The sequence below is a fragment of the Dendrobates tinctorius genome, unplaced genomic scaffold (genome assembly GCF_039654945.1).
Source record: "Dendrobates tinctorius isolate UK_male_01 unplaced genomic scaffold, ASM3965494v1 ptg000151l, whole genome shotgun sequence".
Lineage (NCBI taxonomy): Eukaryota > Metazoa > Chordata > Amphibia > Anura > Dendrobatidae > Dendrobates > Dendrobates tinctorius.
Window position 1 is genome coordinate 22,509,959 of NW_027361818.1, and position 24,601 is coordinate 22,534,559.

Here is a 24,601-nt window from a genome sequence, read left to right on the forward strand (position 1 = left end):
TGTCCATTTGGTTACTGCTGGTGTCCCAGGTCCAGCTATTGTAACCAGCATTATTCAGCGGCGAGTAGACACTGCAGGGACTAAGTCCAGCTATTCATCTACTGAGCATGCCTGTGGGATGACCTTTCATTGGAGGTCGGAGGTAACATGCTCAGGTCATGTTGTGGCTCTTATTGGACCACTGGGAAGGTCCCGGAAGGCTGCAACTATAAAAGGTTCGCATTGCTGCTCGGCCATGCGCTAGTATGAAACTGTACTCGTGTGTGTGTGTATGTACGTTTAATATCTCGTGAAAACTCCTAAACATTCCCCTCCCTAGCGTTGTTGAATGTAGTTAGGTGTTTGAGCTAACTAGTGCCAGACTGGGCCATCCAGCACTGGGCACAAGCATGCTGTGTCAAATTAGCAGCGACTGTCAGTGCAGCACCGTGCGCAATTAGTGCGCCTTCCAAACCCTAGTTAGGGTGGTCAGTGGCGTCCGCCAGAGCGGTGCTGCACACATGTAGTGCGCTAAATATATTAGCTTAGTCTCTCCCTGGCACCACAGTTGTGGCGCCGAGCACTAGCGGGTCTAGAGGGACTCTAACTTTGTGTCTTTGGGGCAGAGTCCTGTGACTGTACACTAGCGCTCACTTTACTGAGCTCTGTGAGCTTTAACAGGCTACGGCATTTATATTCCGCGATAGTGCGGTTCTTTGAAGCAACAGAGTCCGCCTCTGTACACACCGGGTGACGTTAACCCATGTGTGTTCATCTATTATACCACCATATAGCGTCCGACATTACCAGGCAGCAGGTAACATCTCTGCTTGGTGGACCCCGGGCTGCGAATACACCTTATTACTACCTTCTTATTTGGTGCTTTCCGCCAGCCCTATCCTTATACTAGCACTAGGATCTGGCTAGTAATAATGGGCAATCAGCGACTGCGGTGGTACATCCAGCAGCTCGAGGGCAGGTTGGCGGCTCTCGAGCGTACAACCTCAGCTGTGGATGTTACCACTGTTCATGCTGCTAGCATTGCAGCAGCCAGTTTGTTCACTGCCACCTCTGTTCTGACATTATCCCGCCTCCCATTGCCAGACAAGTTTACTGGTGACAGCAAGATATTCAGGGGATTCGTGACCCAGTGTGCAATACACCTCCTGGCTTCATGTTTTCTCACAGAGCGGGAAAAGATGGGATTCATAATATCCCTCCTTTTGGACAGGGCGTTGAAGTGGGCTATGCCGCTGTGGGAGCACGACGATCATGTGGTGCCGAGTGTTCTGTGGTTCCTGAGCACTCTGAAACAGGTCTTTTTGGTACCTCTAGTCACCCATGATACAGCGCTCCAACTGCTGGCACTGACACAGAGCTCATCCATGGCCAGCCATTTTGCCATCCACTTCCGGACTTTAGCATCTGAGCTGGAGTGGTCGGATAAAGCCCTCATCCCTGTATTTTGGAGGAGGCTGGCTAGCCATGTGAAGAACGCTTTGATCGCTAGGGAGATTCCTAGCACACTGGAGGAGCTAATAGCGGTCTTCACTCGCATAGTCCTTCGTTTTAATGAGTGAAGGTTGGAGCGAGCCCAGTGTAGGCTGAGGTTTAGGCTGGCTCCCACCTTTGACAGACCTCTGGAATCTCCGGATCAAGCGTCTGAGCCTCATGAGGCCATGGAGGTTTCTCGGGCAGGATCTAATTCCTGGGTCGCTTGAGTACTCATGGTCTGTCCTGTCTGCCAGCAGTCAGGACATTATGCCAAGAAATGTCTCCAGCGGTCAGGAAAACGACCACGTCTAGTGACCATAGGAGGAGGTTCACTAGACACAACTTTGTTTTCCTCCAATTTGTCCTTCAAGGAGACAATTACCATAGGCCCATTCACTCACACGGTAGAGCTTTGCGTGGACTCCGGGGTGGAAGGCAACTTTATGTCTTCTGCCTTCGCCCAATGGCGCGCAATACCCCTGGTGATGCTTGCCAAACCTGTGACCATACGAGTGGTAAATGGGTCGACACTGCCCTCACAGATAACACACCAAACCATCCCATTTACTCTTTCCATGTCTCCTTCCCATCAGGAGATTATCTCATTGCTGGTCATCCCCGAGGGAATTCATGAGACCCTCCTAGGGATGCCTTGTCTACGTTACCATTCTACTCATATAGTGTGATCCACAGGGAGAATTTTGGGATAGAGTGAATCTTGTGTGGGCTGCTATGAATGGGTCACCGAGGAGGAAGGCAGGAACAGGCTAAGCCACCAGGAAACTAAAGAGGTTGGTAACTAAGTGGATTGCAGACACGTGATCCTAGCAACACAACTAGCAGTAGCCGTGGAGAGTTCCTAGGATGCCCTAGATGTCTCGGCACAGCCAGAGAACCAACTAAACCTAAAGCCAGAAAGGTGAAATCTAAACTGCCCCGGAGCAGATCATCAAAGGAATAGACAGCCCCCAAACATATATTGTCGGTGAGACAAGATGAGACACAAACATAAGCAGAAAATAAATTGAGCAAATGGTGGGGCCCAACCTGTCTAGCTAGGACAGGACAGAAAAGATACTGTCTGCAATCACGCAAAAACCCTAAAAAATCTAACATATCTCATATACCAAAAACCTGAAGCCACACGACCTCAGCCCCGCTAGATCAGCACTCTGGTGTCAACTGGAAGCAAAGCAAAAGACAATAATATAACAGGGGACTGAACAAACTGACACAGGCTGGAACATATGGAGCGGGGCCCAGCACTGTCCCCAGCAGGTAGTGCGCTGAACCCTCGCAACAAAGCAGAAAGCAAAAAAAGGCACAACCAGATTAGATGCAAAGGATTAGCAAAAGAATCACTATTGGCCCTATGACCAATCACTATTGGCCCTATGCGGATGTCTTCTCCAAGAATGTTGCGGACAATCTTCCACCTCACTGCCCTATGGCTGTACGATTGATCTCTTGCCTGGTGCTGAGCCTCCCCAGGGTCGAGTCTCTCCTCTATCTCTCCCGGAGAAAGAGGCAATGACCCAGTTCATCCAGGAGCATCTGGCAAGAGGATTCATTAGGAAGTTAGTGTTACCCGCTGGGGCTGGGTTCTTCTTTGTGCAGAAGAAGAACGGACAACTATGTCATAGAATCATAGAATCATAGAATCGTAGAGTTGGAAGGGACCTCCTGGGCCATCTGGTCCAACCCCCTGCTCAAAGCAGGATTCGCTAAATCATCCCATGTCCATGCATAGATTACAGGGGTCTTAACGCCATAACTGTTAAGAATAAGTACCCCATGCCTCTGATATTTGAGCTCTTCGATAGGTTGCTGGGAGCGAGAGTTTTTACTAAACTTGATTTGCAGTTTGCTGACAACCTGATTTGCATCTGTTAGGGGGACGAATGGAAGATTGCTTTTAAAACCAAGGCCAGGCACTATGAATACCTGGTAATGTCCTTTGGGCTCTGTAATACCCCTGCCATCTTCCAAGAGTTTGTGAACGATATCTTTTGGGATATGCTCACCATCTCAGTCATAGTCTATCTGAATGATATTCTCATCTACTCTCCATATTTAGACTTCTACTGGAGAGATGTTTGCAAAGTCTTCGACCTCTTTCAGATAATCTCCCTCTATGCTAACTTGGAGAAGTGTGTGTTTGAGCTGGAGTCCTTGCCTTTTCTGGGCTATATTATCTCTTCCCAGGGATTGGCCATGGATTCTGCCAAGCTACAGGTGGTGATGGATTGGCAGGAGTCCCATTCCCTCAAAGTGGTGCAGCGCTTTTTGGAGTTCATTAACTATTATCGCCAATTCATTCCCCACTTCTCATCTTTGGTAGCTCCCTTGGTTGCCCTCCCCAAGAAGGGAGCAAATCTCAAATTGTGATCGGAGGAGGTCTCCAAGGCGTTCCTCTCTATCAAGTGACACTTCGCTGGCGCTTTCATTTTACATCGCCCAAAGTAGATAAACCATTTATTATGGAGGAGGATGCCTCATCCATTGGTGCTGGAGCAGTCCTGTTCCAAAAGGATGCTCAAGGTTGGAATTACCTTGCTTCTTCTTTTCTAACACCTTCTCACCAGCGGAGAGGAACTATTCCATCGGGGACAGGGAGTTTTTAGCCATGAAACTGGCCTTTTTGGAATGGAGGCACCTCCTGGAGGGGGCTCGCTATCCCTTTCAATTGTACACCGACCACAAAAATTTGGTTTATTTAAAAGTTGCTCAGTGACTAAACTCTCGCCAGGCCAGATGGTCCTTGTTCTTCTCCTGGTTCCACTTCACCCTCAACTTTCTTTCCGGAAGAATAACGTTCGTGTCGACACTCTCTCCCACTCCGTAGTGTCATAAGAGGAGGATGAGCCTCATCTATTTGTCCCTTCTGAAAGCCTGAGAACCGTGGCCCCGGTCTCGCTAGAGTCTGTGCCTCAAGGCAAGACTTTAGTACCACCAGATTTGCGACCGGAGGTTCTCTCTTGGGCTCACTCGTCCTGGCTGGGTGGACATTTTGGGACCAAGAGGACATCTGAGCTTCTGGTGAGGACGTACTGGTAGCCGCATATGGCCCGTGATGTCAGAGATTATATTCGAACGTGTGTCTCATGTGCGTGCCAAGAATCTGTCTCCTTGGCAACGGCCTGCTGGATGACTTTACCACCTACCGGTGGTGGACAGGTCTTGGGAAATGTTCGGGATGGACTTTGTGGTGGGCTTACCCAAGTCTCGTCGCTGCACCGTTATCTGGGTAGTCACCCACCATTTTTCCAAAATGGTGCACTTGGTGCCTCTTCCGCAGGTACCTTCTGCACAGGCCTTGGCGGCGTTGTTCGTTAAGCATGTTTTTCGCCTACATGGTATGCCTGAAAAAATTGTCAGTGACCGGGGTCCCCAATTCATGTCTCGGTTCTGGAGAGAGCTCTGTCATCTACTCAGCATTGAGCTGAATCTCTCTTCAGCATACCATCCTTAGATGAATGAGTTGGTAGAGAAGGCCAACCAGACTCTGGTCACATACCTGTAACATTTTGTTTGGGCCAGGCAGGATGATTGGGCATCCTTGCTACCATGGGCAAAATTTGCACTGAACAACACCATAGCCAACTCTACTGGAAAGACCCAATTCCATCTTAACTATGGCCAGCATCCACATGTCCCTGTGCCCATGCCCGTCTTATCCACCGACTCTAGGGTGGCAGACTGGATGGTGGAGGCACATGACATTTGGGACCGCACACAGGATGCCATCTGGGCCTCCAAGGATTGAATGAGGGTTTCCGCTGATGCACACCGGTGCCCCACTCCGACCTTTGCTCCTGGCGACTTAGTGTGGCTCTCCGCCTGTAACATCAGGCTGCGAGTTGAGTCCACTAAGTTTTCACCCCACTACATAGGTCCCTTCAAGTTCCTTTAACAGGTCAACCCTGTGGTTTATCATCTGGCCCTTCCTCCTAAAACCCGTTCACGTGTCCTGGTTTTCCAAGTCATCTGCCGGGACATCAGGTTCATCCATGGACGATTATGAGGTGAACAATATTGGGGCGTGCAAGGTGGTATGCGGCAAAATGTACTATCTAGTGGATTTGAAGGGTCATGGCCCAGAGGACAGGACCTGGGAACCTATTGATCACATTTGGGATTCTCAGCTCATTGCAGCGTTTGAGCGTAGCAAGGCCCAAGGAGTGAGGTCCCTAGGAGAGGGAGTAATGTTAGGTGCTGAGTTCCCGCCACGGCACAGGAGGAGTCTTAACCCATGTCCTCTGCAGTCTCCCATTCCTCTCCAGCTGAAGAGGAGCCTGCTCAGCAGAGATGTACCAGCGTCTTGCTCAGGCTGATGCTGTGTGTTTGGTTACTGTTGCCAACCCAGGTCCAGCTATTGTAACCAGCTTTAATCAGCGGCGAGCAGAAATTGCAGGGACTAAGTCCAGCTATTCATCTACTGAGCATGCCTGTGGGAAGACCTTTCATTGGCGGTCGGAGGTCATATGCTCAGGTCCTGTTGTGACTCTGATTGGACCACTGGGAAGATCCCGGAAGGCTGCTCTATTATAATACTGAACTCGTGTGTGGATGTACGTTTGATATCTGAAGAAAGTTCCTAAACATTCCCCTCCCTAGCGTTGTTGCATGTAATTGGGTGTTTGAGCTAACTAGTGCCAGACTGTGCCATCCAACACTAGGCACGAGCATACTGCATCAAATTAGCAGCGACTGCCAGTGCAGCGCCCTGCGCAATTAGTGTACTTTCCTATCCCTAGTTCGGGTGGTTTGTGGCGTCCACCAGAGCTGTGCTGCACATACTTAGTGCACTAAATCTATTAGCTTAGTCTCTTCCTAGCACCGCAGTTGCAGTGCTGAGCACTGGGGGGTCTGGAGGGACTCTAACCCTGTATCTCTGGGGCAGAGTCCTCTGACTGTACACTAGCTCTCACTTTGCCGAGCTCTGTGAGCTTTAACAGGCTGCGGCATTTATATTCCGCGGTAGTACAGTTCTGTGAAGCAACAGAGTCCGCCTCTGTACACATCAGGTGACGTTAACCCATGTGTGTTCAGCCATTATACCACCATATAGCGTCCACCATTACCGGGCAGCAGGTAACATCTCTGCACGGTGGACCCCGGGCTGCGAACGCGCCTTATTACTACCTTCTTATTATTTGGTGCATTCCGCCAGCCCGAACAAGTATATTCGATGATACACACAACATATACATTTGTTTCTCTCAAAAAGGGAAACTCATATATTATACAGAGTCATTACAAACAGAGTGATCTAATTCATGTGTCTATTTCTGTTAATGTTGATGATTATGAAAACCCAAAAGTCATTATCTCAGTAAATTAGAATACTTTATAACACCAGCTTGAAAAATGATTTTAAAATCCACAATGTTGGCCTACTGAAATGTATGTTCAGTAAATGCACTCAATACTTGGTTGGGGCACCTTTTGCATCAATTACTGCATCAATGCGGTGTGGCATGGAGGTGATCAGCCTGTGGAACTGCTGAGGGGTTATGGAAGCCCAGGTTACTTTGATAGCAGCCTTCAGCTCGTCTGCATTGTTGGGTCTGGTGTCTCTCATCTTCCACTTGACAATACCCCATAGATTCAATATGGGGTTAAAGTCAGGTGAGTTTGCTGGCCAATCAAGCACAATGATACTGTTGTGTTTACACCAGGTATTGGTACTATTGGCAGTGTGGACAGGTGCCCAATCCTGTTGGAGAATTACATTTCCATCTCCAAAATGCTTGTCAACCGAGATAAGCTTGAAGTGCTCTAAAATTTCCTGGTAGACGGCTGCTCTGACTTTGGTCTTGATGAAACACAGTGGACCTAAACCAGCAGATGACATGACACCCCAAACCATCACTGATTGTGGAAACTTTACACTAGACCTCCAGCAGCTTGGATTGTGATGTTAGGGTTGCACTAATTATAAAATATAAGAAAGTGCGATCACAACTCGGGGTCCACCCGTGCGCTGGCCGTGCGCTAGTAGGATTTTGCATGCGCTGCACCCTTTTGACGGTGTGCTGAGCGCACCAAAATGCAACATGGTGTGTTGGGCGCACATCAGCGCACCGTCAAAAAGGCGCAGCGCACGCAAAATCCTACTAGCGCACGGTCTGCGCACCCTATGCTAAAGATAGGGTGCACAGATCGCAAGCAGCGATGTGCGATATAGTAGGGAGGAGATGACCGGAGAAGGCGTGGCAGGGGGCGGGGCTTAGCGGCGCCATGCGCTGCGTGTACATACGCTAGTGTGAAACTAGCCTGAATCCCTTAAGATCCACCTTTCTGAAATCTAACCTTGACGTCTGAGTCTTCACAGGTCTTCCTCCTTTAGTTATCCAAAATTCTAAAATAGCATGGTCGCTACCTCCTAGGGTCCCATCCACTTTTACCTCTCAACCATTTCCTCCCTGTTTATAAGGATTAGATCCAAGGTAGCAGTTCCCCTTGTTTTCTCCCCTACCTTTTGGAAGATAAAGTTGTCAGCAAGAGAGGATAAGAATTTCCTTGACCTGTTAGTTTTGCCTGAGAGAGATTCCCAACAAATGTCTGGATAGTTGAAATCTCCCATGACAACTATGTCATATTTTTTGGAGAACTTGGCCATTTGATGCATAAAGAGTTCATCCATATCTTCAGCTTGCACAGGCGGCCTGTAGTAAATGCCTACAATGGTGTCCTTTCCATTGTTCTGTCCTTGTATTCTTACCCAAACAGTTTCCACAGAACTCCCGGTCTCTGAAGCTTCAATCTCTGTGCAGATATACGCGTTTCTAACATACAATGCGACACCTCTTCCTCATTTATCAAGTCTGTTTCTAGCAAATAAGTTGCATCCTTCTAGCCTTGTATTCCAATCATGTGTATTGTCTAGGGATGAGCGATATTGCCCGATATCGTATCGGAATTCCGATTTCCGATATTGAAAAAATATCGGGATTTCCGATTTCCGATATCAATGCAAGTCAATGGGAGAAAAAAATCGGAATTACAAATTGACCACTACAGTGCTATATAATGGATAAAATGGAGGGGAATCACCTCAGGATAATGGGGAAGGATTTTTCAGAGGCAGAGGAGCAAAAAAATCGCTAGAAAAATGCACAGAGCGAAAGCTGTAGCAGGAAAACATCTTCTTAACAGCGGTGATTTTCTTTGGGTTAGTATTAGTTGGGGTAGGGTTAGGGTTTATGGTTAGAAGGGTAAGGGTTAGGGTAAGGGTTAGGGATAGTTAGGGTTAGGGTTAGTGGTTTTACATTATTAAATTAAAACTGCCGGTGATGGTGTCAATAAGCCCTTTGACTAACATGTGTCCGCGTTCAGCTCTCCTTGCTTTGCAGGGAGTTTCCAGGAGCACCACGTGGAGGAATGGATACACTCCCTTTAAACCATGCTTAGTCTTCTTCTGCTGATTATATTACTGTTATTCAGTAATTCTGCATATTGATATTCTGCTTTTGTTTCATGTACATCTGCTCCTACTGCTTCCTAAACCTCTGTCTATGGTTATCCTGCTATTGGCTGGTCGCAGAATGTCCCAAACCCAGAGGAAATACGCAGAAGTAACAGTAGGCACAGGAACTTGAGAGAACCAGCTGGTGAGTCTGGAACCCGTATAGGCAGCAGAAATCAGCCTAAGAGCCAATGGAACTAATGGGCACCAACTGACGTTACCGGAGGCTGATAACTAAGCAGGAGGTAACCTGTGCCAGAATGCACTACCAAGGACCAGCAGACGTTACTGGAACTCGGATACCACAAAGGAGGGACCTAAGCCATTGACTCTACTGAGAACCAGCTGACGTTACTGGAACCCAGATAAGCAGCAGAAGGTAAAAGTGCCAGTGGCTGTACTGGGCAACAACTGACATTACTGTAGCCCAGATACCACAATGTAGTAGTGACATAAGCCAAAAGCACTGCCGAGAAGCCCAAAAAATCCCCACAAAGATGCAAGTTCAAGAGCAAAAAGACAGGAGTCCGGGGACATCTCCATCTGTCTTCTTTTCTTGGGTCTTTTGCATCTGTCTTCCTGTCTTGGGTCTTCTGCATCTGTCTTCCTGTCTTGGGTCTTCTACCGGAGTAATGTCTTCTCGCCAGACACAGTCTTCTTTACTCCGCAGTCGCAGCAGGGGAGGAGGAGGGCCTTCTGGCACTGTCGAGACCAGCCTTGAGCGCCAGGTCCCGGAGTCCACATAGTGGGCTCCTACACTGCCGACACCACGGATAACAGCAAACTGAGCCGGAATGATGTACGGCGGGGCCATGGAACAGTGCGGCGGACACAACCGTGTAACGGCGAGTGTTGCCGAAACACGGTTTGGAGCAGGAGGTACCCGTGCCCTTGGGCACTCCCGAGAACCAGCTGGCGATGCTGGAACTTGGTTTACCCCTCGGGTGAGGCACCTGTGTCCGCACTTCACTGCCAGGGAACAGCCGGCGTGGCTGGATCCCGCCTCTTGTGCTTCTGCCTATAGGTGTTTGGCATCTGTCGTCCTTTTTTTTCACTTTGGTCTAACGAGGTACAGCTGGCGTTACTGTTGCCCAGAAGCACAGCATGCTGTGAAAGTGGCAGTCATGGAAATGGGCACTTGCTGGCGGTACTAGAGTCCAGAAACACGACATGCTGTGAAATCAGCAGTCACGGAAATTTGCACTAGCTGGCGGTACTAGAGCCCATGGAAAACAGTATGAGGTGAAAGAGTCAGTCACAGAACCAGGAGCTAGATGTTGGTAGTAGAGGCCAGAGCACTGGCATAACAGATGACGCTATGTGCAACATAGGCACATGACAGAGCATGCATACTGCTACCAGCCATGCATGTAACCTGTCTACTCTGGCCCAGGGCAGCAAAAGTCACCAAAAATCCAGGCCTGGTTCATTTTTAGGAATGTAAGCCGGTCCACATTTGCAGCGGATTGTCTGGTACGTTGGTCTGTTAGTACATTGCCAGCTGCACTAAAGACATGTTCAGAAATCACCCTGGCATCAGGACAAGCCAGGACCTCCAAGGCATACTGGCTAAGCTCGGGCCATGTATCCAACTTGGAGACCCAAAACTTGAAGGGGGCAGATCCATCCTGAAGCACACTGACAGGGGTGGAGAGGTATTGTGCCACCATGTCACGGTAACGTTGCCTCCTAGTGCATTGCACTGTCTGTGCTGATGGTTCCCTAACTGTTTGTGGGTTCAGAAACCGTTGGAACAGGTTGGGTATACTGAACCTGTCAGTAGCAAATGTACTGCTTCTGCTACCGGCTTCTGAACGGATTCCACTGGGCCCAGGACGCACTGAGGTGCCTGCTACTGCACGCGCATTACTGCTATGCGGTGGAAAAGAGTACATGAGTGAATTAACCAGTGCATCTTGGTATTCCTGCATTTTACGTGCCCGGTTCAACGGTGTAATTAGGCTATGAAGGCTGTCCCGGTAATGTGGATCTAAGAGGGTGGCCACCCAGTAGTCATTTGTATGGAGAATACGAGCCACGCGTGGGTCGTTTCTCAGACACTGCAGCATGAAGTCACTCATGTGCTGAAGGCTGCCAACTGGCCATGCATCGCTGTCACCAGCTGGAGGAATGTGCTCTGGCTGCTCTGCATCACCCATTCCACGTTCTATCTGGTGACTACTAGTAGAGCGCTGTGTACTTTCCTCCTCTGGCTCATCCTCATAGTCCTCCTCATCCTCCTCACTTGCTGTGTCCTGCCTGGACCTTTGTGAGGCACCCACAGAGCTTTGTACCAACCCGGCCGATGAAGATTGCCTGGTTGGTCCAAGTGTCTCATCATACTCCTCCTCCAGAGAAACCTCATCCCTTAGTCCTTTAAGTGATGATTCTATAAGGCATATAAGGGGAATAGTCAGGCTGAATAGGGCAGCATCTGCGCTCACCATCAGAGTGGAGTCCTCGAAGCACTTCAAAATGGAGCATATGTCCTTCATGGATGCCCACTCTGTGGCTGTAAAGTGGGAGGGCTGAGATGTGTGTCGCCTACTTTGCGGCTGCTGCAGCTGCAACTCCATAATTGCTGGTTGCTGCTCACACAACTTCCGCAGCATATGCAAAGTCGAATTCCACCTGGTGGGGAGGTCAACAATGATGCGGTGCTCGGGCAGGCCCAATCTGCGCTGCATGGTTGAAAGGCGCAATGCAGCCATGCTTGAACGCCGCAAATGAGAGCACTCATATCTGACTTTGTGCAGCAGATCCTCAAGGTCAGGATAGTTCCTAAGGAAACTCTGCACCACCAAGTTTAGGACATGGGCAAGGCATGGAATGTGAGTCAGACCACCTAGGCCCAGAGCCGCGACCAGGTTTCGGCCGTTGTCACACACCACCATACCTGGCTGAAGGTTGAGTGGCGCAAGCCACATGTCGCTCTGCTCCTTGAGCATGTTCCACAGCTCGGTTGCGGTGTGGCTAACATCACCCAGATAAACCAATTTCAACACGGCCTGTTGATGTTTGGCCGATGCAGTGCTGAAATCGGTTGTTGTGGTACGTCTGGGTGCAGGCGAGTCTGACGAGGAGCATGAGGAGGAGTCAATTTGAACGGAGGAGAGGCCTGCAATCCGTGGAGTTGGCAGGACCCGCGCACTTGCACTGTCTACTTCAGTTCCAGGCTCAACTACATTTACCCAATGGGCGGTGATGGAAATGTAGCATCCCTGGCCATGCTGACTGGTCCACGCGTCGGTGGTCAGGTGAACCTTGCTATTAACTGCATTTTGTAGTGCATGCTTAATTTTACGCTCCACATGCTGTTGCAGGGCGGGGACGGCTTGCCTGCTGAAGTAGAAGCGGCTGGGAACGCTGTATTGTGGGATTGCAAACCCCAACATATCAATAAAGGCTGGCTTGCTCACCAGCCAGAATGGTAGCATTTCCACTGCAAGCAGTTTGGCAATGCGAGAATTCATGCCCTGTGCTCGTGGGTGGATTGCCGAGTATGGGCGCCTTTTCTCCCACACCTGTGTGACAGATGGCTGCACACTGGATTGGGAGTGTGAGGATGCCAGTGATTGGGATGCTGATGCTGACGAAGCACAGACAGTGTGCCGCTGCACAACACTGCCTGCAGATGCACCCTGGCATTCTGGCGAGGAAGCGGGAGCAGCTGATTGCGAGCTGGAGTAAGAGGTGGCCGCTGTGGCTGAAGAGGTGGAAGGTGGGGAACCAGCTGCAGGTGGCGAAGTATCTTGGGTGTGATGCTGCCACTCCACAGGGTGCCTCTTCCTGACATGCGTCAACATATTGGTGGTATTAAGGTTGCTGACGTTCTTCCCTCTCCGCACAGTTTGTCGACAAAGCTTGCATTTGACTACTGTAACGTCATCAGCAACTTGGTCGAAAAAGACCCATGCACCACAACTCTTGGGCACACCCCTTGCGTTCTTTAAAAGAGCCCTGCTCCTAACAGGTGCTGAAGTTGAGGGAGCCGACAACCAATTTTTCCCTTTTCCTCTCCCCCGTGGATGGGCAAGTGGCGCCACACCTGCAAGCTCTTCCTCTGAGCTATCCCCACTTGCTTGCTGCCCCTCAGCATGCCATGATGGGTCAAGGACCTCGTCATCCAATACACTTTCATTAGCAGAAACTGGCAGCTGAGATTCATCATCATCTGCTGACTGGGGTCTGGTCACTGTGGGCACTGGCCCACCCTCCACTTCTTCCTCAGACGGACACAGTGGTTGCGCATCTGTGCACACTACCTCTTCTTCAGCTGCAGAAATGCTGTCTGGATGGCACACAGATTCCAAGCCAACAGATTCTGAGAAGAGGATTAAGGTTGGCTCCTGGCCCTCTGAATGTCTGGGCAATTTATTGGGCGGTGAAGAAGCAGATGGTTGCTGCTCTTCAGTGGCCAGACCCGATGTGGTGGAGAGGTCCTGGGAGGATGCTGTGCTCATTGAGGTGGATTCCTCAGCTGCCATCCAACCAACAACGGTTTCTACTTGATCCTCTCGTATCAGCCTATGGCCATGCGCTCCTAACAAGCTGCGAATAAATGACTGCTGCCGAGTGAAAGTAGGTGCTGAGTGACTTGGGCCTGCTGCTTGCTCTGGATGTGCATCATGTCTAGCTGCTGATGCACCTCTTCCGCGGCCGCCGCAGGGAAGTCCCTTACTCCCTGCCTTCTTCATCTCTATCGATGGATTCAGAACGGCAAGAAAGTAATTATTAGGAATTAGTGTGCTTATTCTTGTAGGACTACAAACAGGTATAAGAAACACTAATGGCACTGTATGATGATGGTGTGTCTGCTACACTTTATTTGAATCTAGTGTGGCCTACACAAAGAGTAACGTGTGTTTGTGGTGTTGGTGTACACGTTGCGGTCGGATGTCACAGCGTAGTAAATGACACTGCTGTGATACCAAAAAAAAAAGGATTCTCCGGGACTGGGCCAGGTGCTGTGTGGCACCAGCCACAGAGGTTGTTTGGGTCCCTCACAGCACAATCCCTATATAGTGTTTAACTTTTAGGAAAAAATAGGGGAAGGGGATTTAAGGGATGAAAAGAAAAGGCAGTGAGACACACACCACACAGTGCTGCAGTCTCACTAAGCACCTCACTGAGAGCCTGCACAGCACAAAAAATTAAACTGAGCGGGGTCAGTGAGGAAAAAGACTGCTTCTGTAACACACAGGGGCTGCTACAGTTGCTGAAAAACTATTTCTATCGCTATTAGATCCGAGATCTCTCCCTATCTCCAACTGCAACCTCTCCCTATCTGCTTTCACAGTAGAGTGAGGCTAAAATGGCAGGCACAGCCTTTTATACTGCCTGATCACACCATCCAGCCAGCCAATCGCAGCGCAGACCCTAGCTAGCACATTTGGACGCCTCCTACCAAGCTTAGGGGAGTTACACAATGTTGTCAGCAATTCTTCAGCTCCTAAGTGGCTCCACGGAGCACTCAGAGGCTGAAGGATTATGGGATTTCCGATTTCCGATGTGAAAAAAATATCGGAATCGGAAATCGGAATTCCGATATCGCAAATATCTGGCCGATTTCTGATATTTCAATATCGGAAACTCATCCCTAGTATTGTCCCACCAAGTTTCAGTGATTCCAATGACATCATATTTCTTTTCCTGTGTTAGTAGCTCCAATTCTCCTTGTTTGTTGCCCATGCTTTGTGCATTAGTATAGAAACATTTTAGTTTGTGATTGGTTTCTGTTTCTCCAATATTTTTATTGTTTAAATTATTTTGTCTTTGTTCTTCCTTTCCACTTCTAATAGCAGAGTTCTCAATAGCATTTGTCAGGTGTATGGCTTTTTCTGGCCTTTTGCTTCCCTTCCCACATTGTTCTAGTTTAAAGCTCTCCTGATGAGTGTAGTAAGGAGACTTCCAAAACATGTTTTCCAGTCTTCGCAAGGTGCACCCCATCTCTAGCAAATAGTCCATCATATAGGTAATTCACTCTGTGATTCAGAAATCCAAATCGTTTCTGACGGCACCATCGACGTAGCCAGTTGTTCACCTCCAGAATCTTATTCCACCTCCTTGTTCTATGGCCATCCACTGGGAGGATGGAAGAGAAGATCACCTGCACTCCCAGTTCTTTCATGTAGCCAGTTGTTCACCTGCACTTCACTTTGACTCCGAACTTTCATTCTCCCCCCACATCCGATCACTGGCTCGCTCTTGTTATCTGCAACTCAAAAACATTTCTAGAATTCGACCTTTTCTTACTTTTGGTTCCGCAAAAACTCTAACTGTTTCTCTTATTCATTCTCGTCTTGACTATTGTAACTCTCTTCTAATCGGTCTGCCTCTTACCAAACTCTCCCCGCTCCAATCTGTCTTGAATGCTGCAGCCAGCATCATATTCCTCGCCAATCATTACACCGATGCCTCTACCTTGTGCCAGTCATTACACTGGCTACCCATCCACTCCAGAATCCAGTACAAACTTACTACCCTCACCCACAAAGCACTCCATGACTCAGCCCACCCTACATCTCCTCCCTCGTTTCAGTCTACCACCCTACCCATGCCCTCGGTTCTGCTGATGACCGGAGGTTATCATCCACAATAATTAGAACCTCCCACTCCCATCTCCAAGAAATTTTCTAAATTTCCACAATTTTTTCTCACAAATAAACACAAGTCATACTGTAGAAATTTTACCACTATCATGAAGTACAATTTGTCATGAAAAAGCATTCTGAAAATCACCGAGATCCGTTGAGGCGTTCCTGTGACGTCTGCCTGCGGTCTGGACTGCAGCCAGACAGCACCCCGAGAAACACTGATACCCTTAACCCCTATACAGGGATCTGGATTTATAGCAGAGCCCAGGAGGCACTGTCTGAATAGGAGCAATGACCAGAGCAGGACAGTCGCCAGAAAGGTGTTCCAATACAGGACACAGAGGCAATGATATCCGAGACTAAACCAGTCAGGCAGCAACGGTACAAAAACAGTAGACAGTAGCAGAGTCAGATTCCAGGCCGAAGCCAGAGTCATAAACCAGGAGAGTCGCAGAGGTACAGAATCGTTAGGCAGAAACAGAGTCAGAATCCAGGCCGAAGTCAGAGTCATAAACCAGGAGGGCAGCAGAGGTACAAAGTCGTTAGGCAGAAGCAGAGTCAGAATCCAGGCCGAAGTAAGAGTCATAAACCAGGAGGGCAGCAGAGGTACAGAATCGTTAGGCAGAAGCAGAGTCAGAAGTCCAGGCAAAAGTCAGAGTCAGTCAACAGCAATTCGCACAGTAACACGCAGGGGAACCAAGAATATATCCGGCGGCCTGCAAGAGCAGTCCCAAGGTATTTGAGGGATCAGGTCATCCCTTACAGGCCCGTGGCCTGATGATGTCATCCGGACCGCCCCCAGGACCAGGCTGGATGGTAATGCACCAGCCCCTTCATGACTGACCGAGGAGCGAAGCCTGCGTCCAGCAGACGCCTGCGCAGGAGCCTCATGACTATCGCCGCCATCACTCGGGGTTGAAGCACAACGCCTCCCAGAGACCAAGGCCGAAACTGCAGGCCACGGGTCAGACGGTGATAGGACAGTCCGGCGCCTCCTAGTGGTCGAGGCCGGAACAGCAGGCCCTGAGTCTGACGGTGATGTGATAGTCCGGTGCCTCCTACTGGCCGAGGCCGGGACAGCAGGCCCTGAGTCTGGCGGTGCCGTGACAGTACCCCCCCTCTAAGAGGGGCCTCCGGACCCTCAAAACCCGGTTTGTCAGGGTGGAGGAGGTGAAACCTCCTAATCAAGCGCTTAGCACGAATGTCACTAGCGGGGACCCAGGACCTCTCCTCTGGGCCGTAGCCCTTCCAATGCACCAAATATTGTACCGAGTTTCTCACTAGACGGGAATCAAATATGCCTTGGACCTCGTACTCTAAGGCGCCCTTGACCAAAACTGGAGGAGGAGGGGACCGGACGGGACGAATTGGGGAGCGGTATACCTTGAGGAGGGACTTATGAAAAACTTTAGGAATTTTAAAAGACTGCGGGAGCTTTAACCGAAACGCTACCGTGTTAATTACCTCTAATATTTCATATGGGCCGATGAACCTGGGACCCAGTTTGGCCGACGGTACCTTAAGTTTGATGTTTCTTGTAGAGAGCCAAACCTTGTCACCAACTCCCAGGTGCGGCCCCTGGGATCGTCGTCTATTAGCTGCCGAAGTCTGTCTAATTTGAGCCCCTTTTAAATTAGAGTTTACTTCGGACCAAATAGTCTTTAGACGATGTATGTTTTGCTCAACCCTTGGGATTTCCGACATCTTGGCCGAAAATGATCCAAAGCTCGGATGTAGTCCAAGGTTACAGAAGAAGGGGGTGGTTTTGATGGAGTCTTGGTATCTATTATTGAGAGCGAACTCTGCCAATGGCAAATGTTCCATCCAATCTGACTGATGTGCTGAGACATAGCAGCGGAGGTATTGCTCCAGCGTTTGGTTGGCACGCTCAGTTTGACCATTCGTCTCGGGATGGTATGCCGAGGAAAAGGACAACTCAACACCAATACGTCTACAGAACGCCCTCCAGAACTTCGAGACGAACTGGGTACCCCTGTCAGATACGATATTTGCCGGAACGCCATGCAAACGTACAACGTGAAGAACAAACAACTTACTTAAGGTTTCAGAGTTGGGTAAGCCGGACAGGGGAACAAAGTGAGACTGTTTACTGAACCTGTCCACCACCACCCAAATACAGGTTTTCCCCTCGGAGGGTGGCAGGTCTGTAATGAAGTCCATGGAGATGTGGGTCCATGGACTTTCAGGGGTGGGCAAGGGCTGAAGCCAGCCGGCAGGACGGTTATGGGGGGACTTGGCGCGGGCACAGATTTCACACGCTGAGACGTACTCCTTACAGTCCTTGGCCACCGTTGGCCACCAAAAGTTCCTGGTTACCAGCCTAGTGGTATTATTGAGACAAGGGTGGCCTGCCAGGACGGAGTCGTGAGATTCTTTTAACACTCGTAAGCGAAAGGTAGCTGGGACGAATAATTTTTTGGGGGGCGTAGTGTCAGGAGCTTGTTCTGATGACCTACGGATCTCCTCCAGAAGGTCCAGAGATACTGCCGACACGACAATGCCATTAGCCAATATGGGAGCTGGTTCATAGTCCTCGGTGTGTGTGTGACAAAAGCTGCGGGAGAGGGCATCTGCCCTCACATTTTTGGTTCCGGGGCGAAAGGTGATTAAAAAATCGAACCTGGAGAAAAACAAGGCCCACCTGGCCTGCCTAGGGTTTAGTCTTTTAGCCGACTCTAGGTAGGTTAGGTTTTTGTGATCGGTAATAACCGTAACTTTGTGTTTGGCGCCTTCGAGGAAGTGGCGCCATTCCTCGAAGGCCCACTTAATTGCCAATAATTCTCGGTTGCCGATGTCATAGTTTCTCTCCGTGGCAGAGAATTTGCGGGAGAAAAAGGCACATGGACGAAGCTGAGTGAGGGATGCAGTGCCTTGTGAGAGCACTGCTCCCACTCCGACTTCGGAGGCATCTACCTCCACAATAAACGGGTGGTCCAAGTTTGGTTGAATCAACACCGGGTTGGCCACGAAGCACTCTTTTAGTGTAGCAAAAGCCCTGGTTGCCTCAGGATTCCAATTAGTCACATCCGCCCCTTTCCGGGTAAGGTCCGTGAGTGGCTTGGCAATCTCTGAGAATCCCCTGATGAATTTGCGATAATTTGCAAATCCCAAAAATCGCTGTAGTGCTTTCAGCGATTTGGGTTGTACCCAATCCTTAATGGGTTGAATCTTGGCGGGATCCATGCGGAACCCCTTGCCTGAGACCATGTATCCTAAGAACTGCACCTCTTCGGCAAAAAAACCACATTTTTCAAATTTCGCGAACAAAGAGTTTTCGCGCAGTCTTTGCAGTACTGAACGGACGTGTTGAGCATGTGTCACAGGGTCAGCAGAATAAATCAAAATGTCGTCCAGATATACGACGATATACACCCCACAAATATCTCTGAAAATATCATTGACGAAGTGCTGAAATACTGCAGGAGCGTTACTGAGTCCGAAGAGCATTACCAGGTACTCAAAATGGCCAAGGGGTGTATTAAAGGCCGTTTTCCATTCGTCCCCATTTCTTATGCGGACCAGGTTATATGCCCCCCGGAGGTCAAGCTTAGTAAACCAGCGAGCTCCCAGTAACTGATTAAACAGATCAGGAGGAAGAAAAAAAAAAGGTAAGGAAAACTGCTTTTATATGTGTTAAGTATAGACACAAAAAGCCGTTTTATTTTTTGGGCCGGATATAATGTGACGTCTGCCTGCGGTCTGGACTGCAGCCAGACAGCACCCCGAGAAACACTGACACCCTTTACCCCTATACAGGGATCTGGATTTATAGCAGAGCCCAGGAGGCACTGTCTGAATAGGAGCAATGACCAGAGCAGGACAGTCGCCAGAAAGGTGTTCCAATACAGGACACAGAGGCAATGATATCCGAGACTAAACCAGTCAGGCAGCAACGGTACAAAAACAGTAGACAGTAGCAGAGTCAGATTCCAGGCCGAAGCCAGAGTCATAAACCAGGAGAGTCGCAGAGGTACAGAATCGTTAGGCAGAAGCAGAGTCAGAATCCAGGCCGAAGTCAGAGTCATAAACCAGGAGGGCAGCAGAGGTACAAAGTCGTTAGGCAGAAGCAGAGTCAGAATCCAGGCCGAAGTAAGAGTCATAAACCAGGAGGGCAGCAGAGGTACAGAATCGTTAGGCAGAAGCAGAGTCAGAAGTCCAGGCAAAAGTCAGAGTCAGTCAACAGCAATTCACACAGTAACACGCAGGGGAACCAAGAATATATCCGGCGGCCTGCAAGAGCAGTCCCAAGGTATTTGAGGGATCAGGTCATCCCTTACAGGCCCGTGGCCTGATGATGTCATCCGGACCGCCCCCAGGACCAGGCTGGATGGTAATGCACCAGCCCCTTCATGACTGACCGAGGAGCGAAGCCTGCGTCCAGCAGACGCCTGCGCAGGAGCCTCATGACTATCGCCGCCATCACTCGGGGTTGAAGCACAACGCCTCCCAGAGACCAAGGCCGAAACTGCAGGCCACGGGTCAGACGGTGATAGGACAGTCCGGCGCCTCCTAGTGGTCGAGGCCGGAACAGCAGGCCCTGAGTCTGACGGTGATGTGATAGTCCGGTGCCTCCTACTGGCCTAGGCCGGGACAGCAGGCCCTGAGTCTGGCGGTGCCGTGACAGTTCCAAAGTTATTACTTCATAAATTGACAGTGGTCAGAATTGTTAAAATTGGCCCGGTCATTAACGTGCAAACCACCTTTGTGGATATAGAGGTAAAGTATAGGGAGCCCCACAACAATTTCTTTTGCGGTCCCACCAGCAAAGGCTACACATACAGCTATGGGCTGATAGTAATAGCCATGTGTAGTGGCCCCTTCATAGAATAATAACACTAGCTTCCAGCTGTCTGCTTTCCCTCAGCTGATTATTAAAAATAAGTAAGACCCAAGCCATTTTTTAAATTAATTTTCTAATTCAATAAATACATGGACAGTAAAATACACATGCACAGCACTGATTTTATATCCCACTCATATCTTTATTACAATACACAGGTGTCGTCTGGTGAATACTCTCAACAGCCTTGCCTTTTCTCGCTGCTATCAATGGGATTAGGCGTATGCTGATGAGAATATTACTCATCAGCTGATGCCTGACTGGTGGTAACCTTTTTACTACTGGTCACAGCTGCTGGGTCACACACTGTCATCTGTATGGCAACGTGGGAACCGCAGTTCTCTGATGGACAGTAACATGTAAGATTAATGAGGCAACCGCCGATCAGACCCGGTATTTCCGCGTTGTCACACAAATGACAGTGTGAGAGCTGTGGGATGTTCGGGCCTCCTATTCATTTGACTGAGGTCTAGGTTTGAGTTCAGGTACCCAAACAGAACATCCACAGGTCCTCCTATCCCTAATAATATTCATTTTTATTGCCATTAAGCCAACATATTCCACAGCAATGTACAATTCAGAGGGCACTTGTGCAAACAAGCTATGTGATTAGATTATAACACAAAGTTCAACACATACCAAGAGGAATGAGGGCCCTATACATAAGCTTCCAATGTTTGAAGAAATAGGGGTGACACAAAAGATAAATATCAAGAGCTTTCTTTTTGTGTACAGTCCAGACCTCAAAGTAATAAATAGGGGCATTCTAATGAATCAGCATGAACCAATTAGCAGCCAGGGTCTGTACAAGTGCAGATACAAGGTGCTACTAAAGGCCCCTTTACATTTAGCGATGCACCAGCGATCCCGACCACGATACGACGCGGTCAGGATCGCTGGTGCATCGCTAAATGGTCGCTAGTGAGCTGCCACACAGGCAGATCTCACAGCGATGCAGCAGAGATACAGCGGTCGTTACTTACCTTTCAGACGAGGCGATCCTGACTTCCTCCCGCCCACGTCCACGCGTCGCTCGTCGGCACCAGCAGGAAGTGCCTGACAAGAAATGGAGCTGCGCGATCTCGCGCAATCAACGACAGACAGCGGGGGAGCCTGTCGGAGGTAAGTATCACACATAGCGATATCGCTAGCGAGATCGCTGATTTTGTGACGCCACAGCGCTCTCGCCAGTGAGATCGCTGTGTGTGACGGAGATCAGCGACCGGCCTCCCCGCTGGGTATCAATGATTGTGCACTATCATCCTGGGCCATTTCTTGATCATTGCTCTCCCGCTAGCCAGCGCTCATTGCTGCGTGTGGCAGCAGGAGCCAACAATCAGCGAGGCTCCTAGCGCTCTAAGCAGGCGCTGGAAACTGGTAACTAAGATAAATACCGGGTTACTAAGCGGCACACTTCCCTTAGTTACCCGATGTGTACCTTAAAAATCTGCGTACTAGCAGCTCCCGGTACGAGCACGCAGGTTTCTAAGGTACACATCGGGTATCTATGTGACGCGCGTCGCTTAGTAACCTGATATTTACCTTAGATACCAGTGTTCTCGCTGGTGCTGATCACTGGTGAAGCTGCCTGTGTGACAGCTCGCCAGCTATCATGTAGCGATGCACCAGCGATCCTGTCAAGGTCGGGATTGCTGGTGCATCTTTAAGTGTAACAGTACCCTTACTCTCAGGTCATTAGTGTAACGGAGTGCATGGGTAGGGTGGTAGACATAGACTACGGAGGGAATGCATGGCGGTGCAGGACTCTCTGGAGCTAGGTGTGTAAAGATGATAAGTTAGCTGGTGGACAACCAACAAACAGACTGGCATATGGTGGCTGCATCAGTCTAATGTTTGGACAGAAATATGATCCTGGCTGCATTTATGATGGATTGGAGAGGTTAGTGATAGGGAGACTGATTAATAGAGAGATTCAGTAATCCACAGCAAAAGTGAGAGCTTTTGCAGTCAAAGGTAAGGAAAGGTCAAGATCAAGAGATGCTTTTGAATTATATGGGACATGATCGTTCGAGTGATAGGACGTAGGAGATTAATGAAAGATCTACATCAAATGTAACTCATGTTGCTTGGAAATTGTAGTTGAACCCTTCATGGAAACGGCAATTTCAAGTTTCAGTAGGTTAGAAGAGGGGGGGAAGCAAAATGAGTTTAGTTATTCAGTTGTTGGGTTTTTTGTTACACCTGATAAAGATGCCAGTACGACATTGAAATGATAGTGGACAATAAAGAACCTTGTAATTAATATTGCAGCAAGAGACTTCTTCCCAGCAGCACAGCCAATTTATAAGTGTGTGTTTAGCCTGTTTTGGTAATGATGTTAGAGACAGCAGACAGACAATTGCCATCATTCTGTACTAATGCTGGGGAGCAGACAGGAGAATTTGTGTATAATTGGGTACAGAAAACTTATATATCTTTGTACCGTGTTAGCCAGTAGATAGAAAAATACTCAGAATTGAGAGTCCTCGGTGGTTGTTAACTTTTAATGGCTAACTGGAAAGATGGCAACAAATCGCAAGATTTCGAGACTACTCAGTCTTTGCCTGATAGAGACCTGAGTAGTCTCGAAAGCTTGCAATTTGTTACCATCTTTTAAGTTAGCCATTGAGTGGTATCAACCACAGAGGACTCTCATTTCTGAATATTTTTGTATAATTGTGTGTCATCAGTATAGAAATGGAAGCCAAATCTGCTGACTTTTCTCCATAGGGGCGGTGTATAAGGACAAAACAATTGGGCTTAGGACTCAGCCTTGAGGAACCCCAACAGAAAGAGAGAAGAGATGAAGAGGAGCTAGCAAACGTTACACTGAAGGACCAAGAACCTAGAGAAAATTGGGTCCTTTAGGCTGACAGAGCTGAACCAATGTTGAGGAGGAGCTGGTGATCCACGGTGTTAAATGCTGCCAAGAGATCCAGTAGAATCAGCAGCGAGTAGTAACCATTACACATAGCTGTTCCTAGATCATTAGAGACTTCAGTGAGGGCATCAGTAGAGTGTTAAGAGCAAAATCTCAATTTTAAAGTGTCAAAAGTTATCTGAGAGACAGCAGATTAGATGAGAGTAGACCAATTGTTTCAGAAGTTCAGGAGAGAGACAGACCTGTAGTTGACAAAGCAGTTCTGATCAATAGATTTTTTTTAGTAACGGCTTTCTGGCAGCATGTTATAAGCACAAAGGAAAGATATAAGAAGAAAGAGAGAAGCTAAATATTTTAGTTAAGTGAATCATGACAACCAGAGAGAGGGACTAAAGGAGATGTAAGGGATTAAAATGACTGATGCAGGTAATAGGGTGAGAAAATGTGAGGAGCCGGGTAATCTCTACTTATGTAAAAGGTTCAAAGACAGAAAGTGAGCTTGGTGAAGTCCTGAAGGGTAAAGAAGCCGAGAAATTGGTGGTTTGGAGGACAATATCCTGTAGCATGTGATGCATTTTTTTTAAATAATTGTCCAGATTAGTCCTTGGTGCCTGCACTTTAGGGTTAAGGAGGTAATAAAAAGTGTTAAATGGTAATTTAGGATTGTTGGATAGTGAGGTGATGAGGGTGGTGAAGTAAGTTTGCTTGGAGAGGAAAAGGTCCACGTAATATGCTTTAAGCAGAAACTTAGAATGGATGAAACCTTTGACCAAAAGGGATTTTCTCCACAGACGTTCAGCGCACCTGGAGCTCTACTGGAAAAAAGTGTTTGCCGAGATTGATAGGATTGTGACCATCTGAGTGGGGTTATTCTGCTTGTAGGAGCTGCAACTTAATCAAAGGCTTAGGGCAGCACAAAGGGTAACCCACTGATGAAGACAGCCAGTAACCCAACAAAAGAAGGGCTGCCAGCCTAGTGGGAAAAATGCACACAGATGAGGCATGCATAGGACATCAGCCACACAGTGCGGTGCAAAGTGTCTGACCAGCCTATTGATCACACCCGTATTATTAGCAGGCGGGCTGTCCTGCACTATATACATGCATCACACAGAAAAAACCAAGCCAACATGAAGAGGCCCAGCTGCATCCTGCAAAAATGATAAAAAGTGCAAAAAGATAAAAAGATATCTGTGTGACTGATGTCCTATGCAAGCCTTATTTTTGTGCATTTTTCCCACTAGGCAGCCAGCCCCTCATTTGTTGGGTTACTGGCTGTTTTCATCAGTGGTTTGCACCTGTGCTTCCCCAGCCTTTAT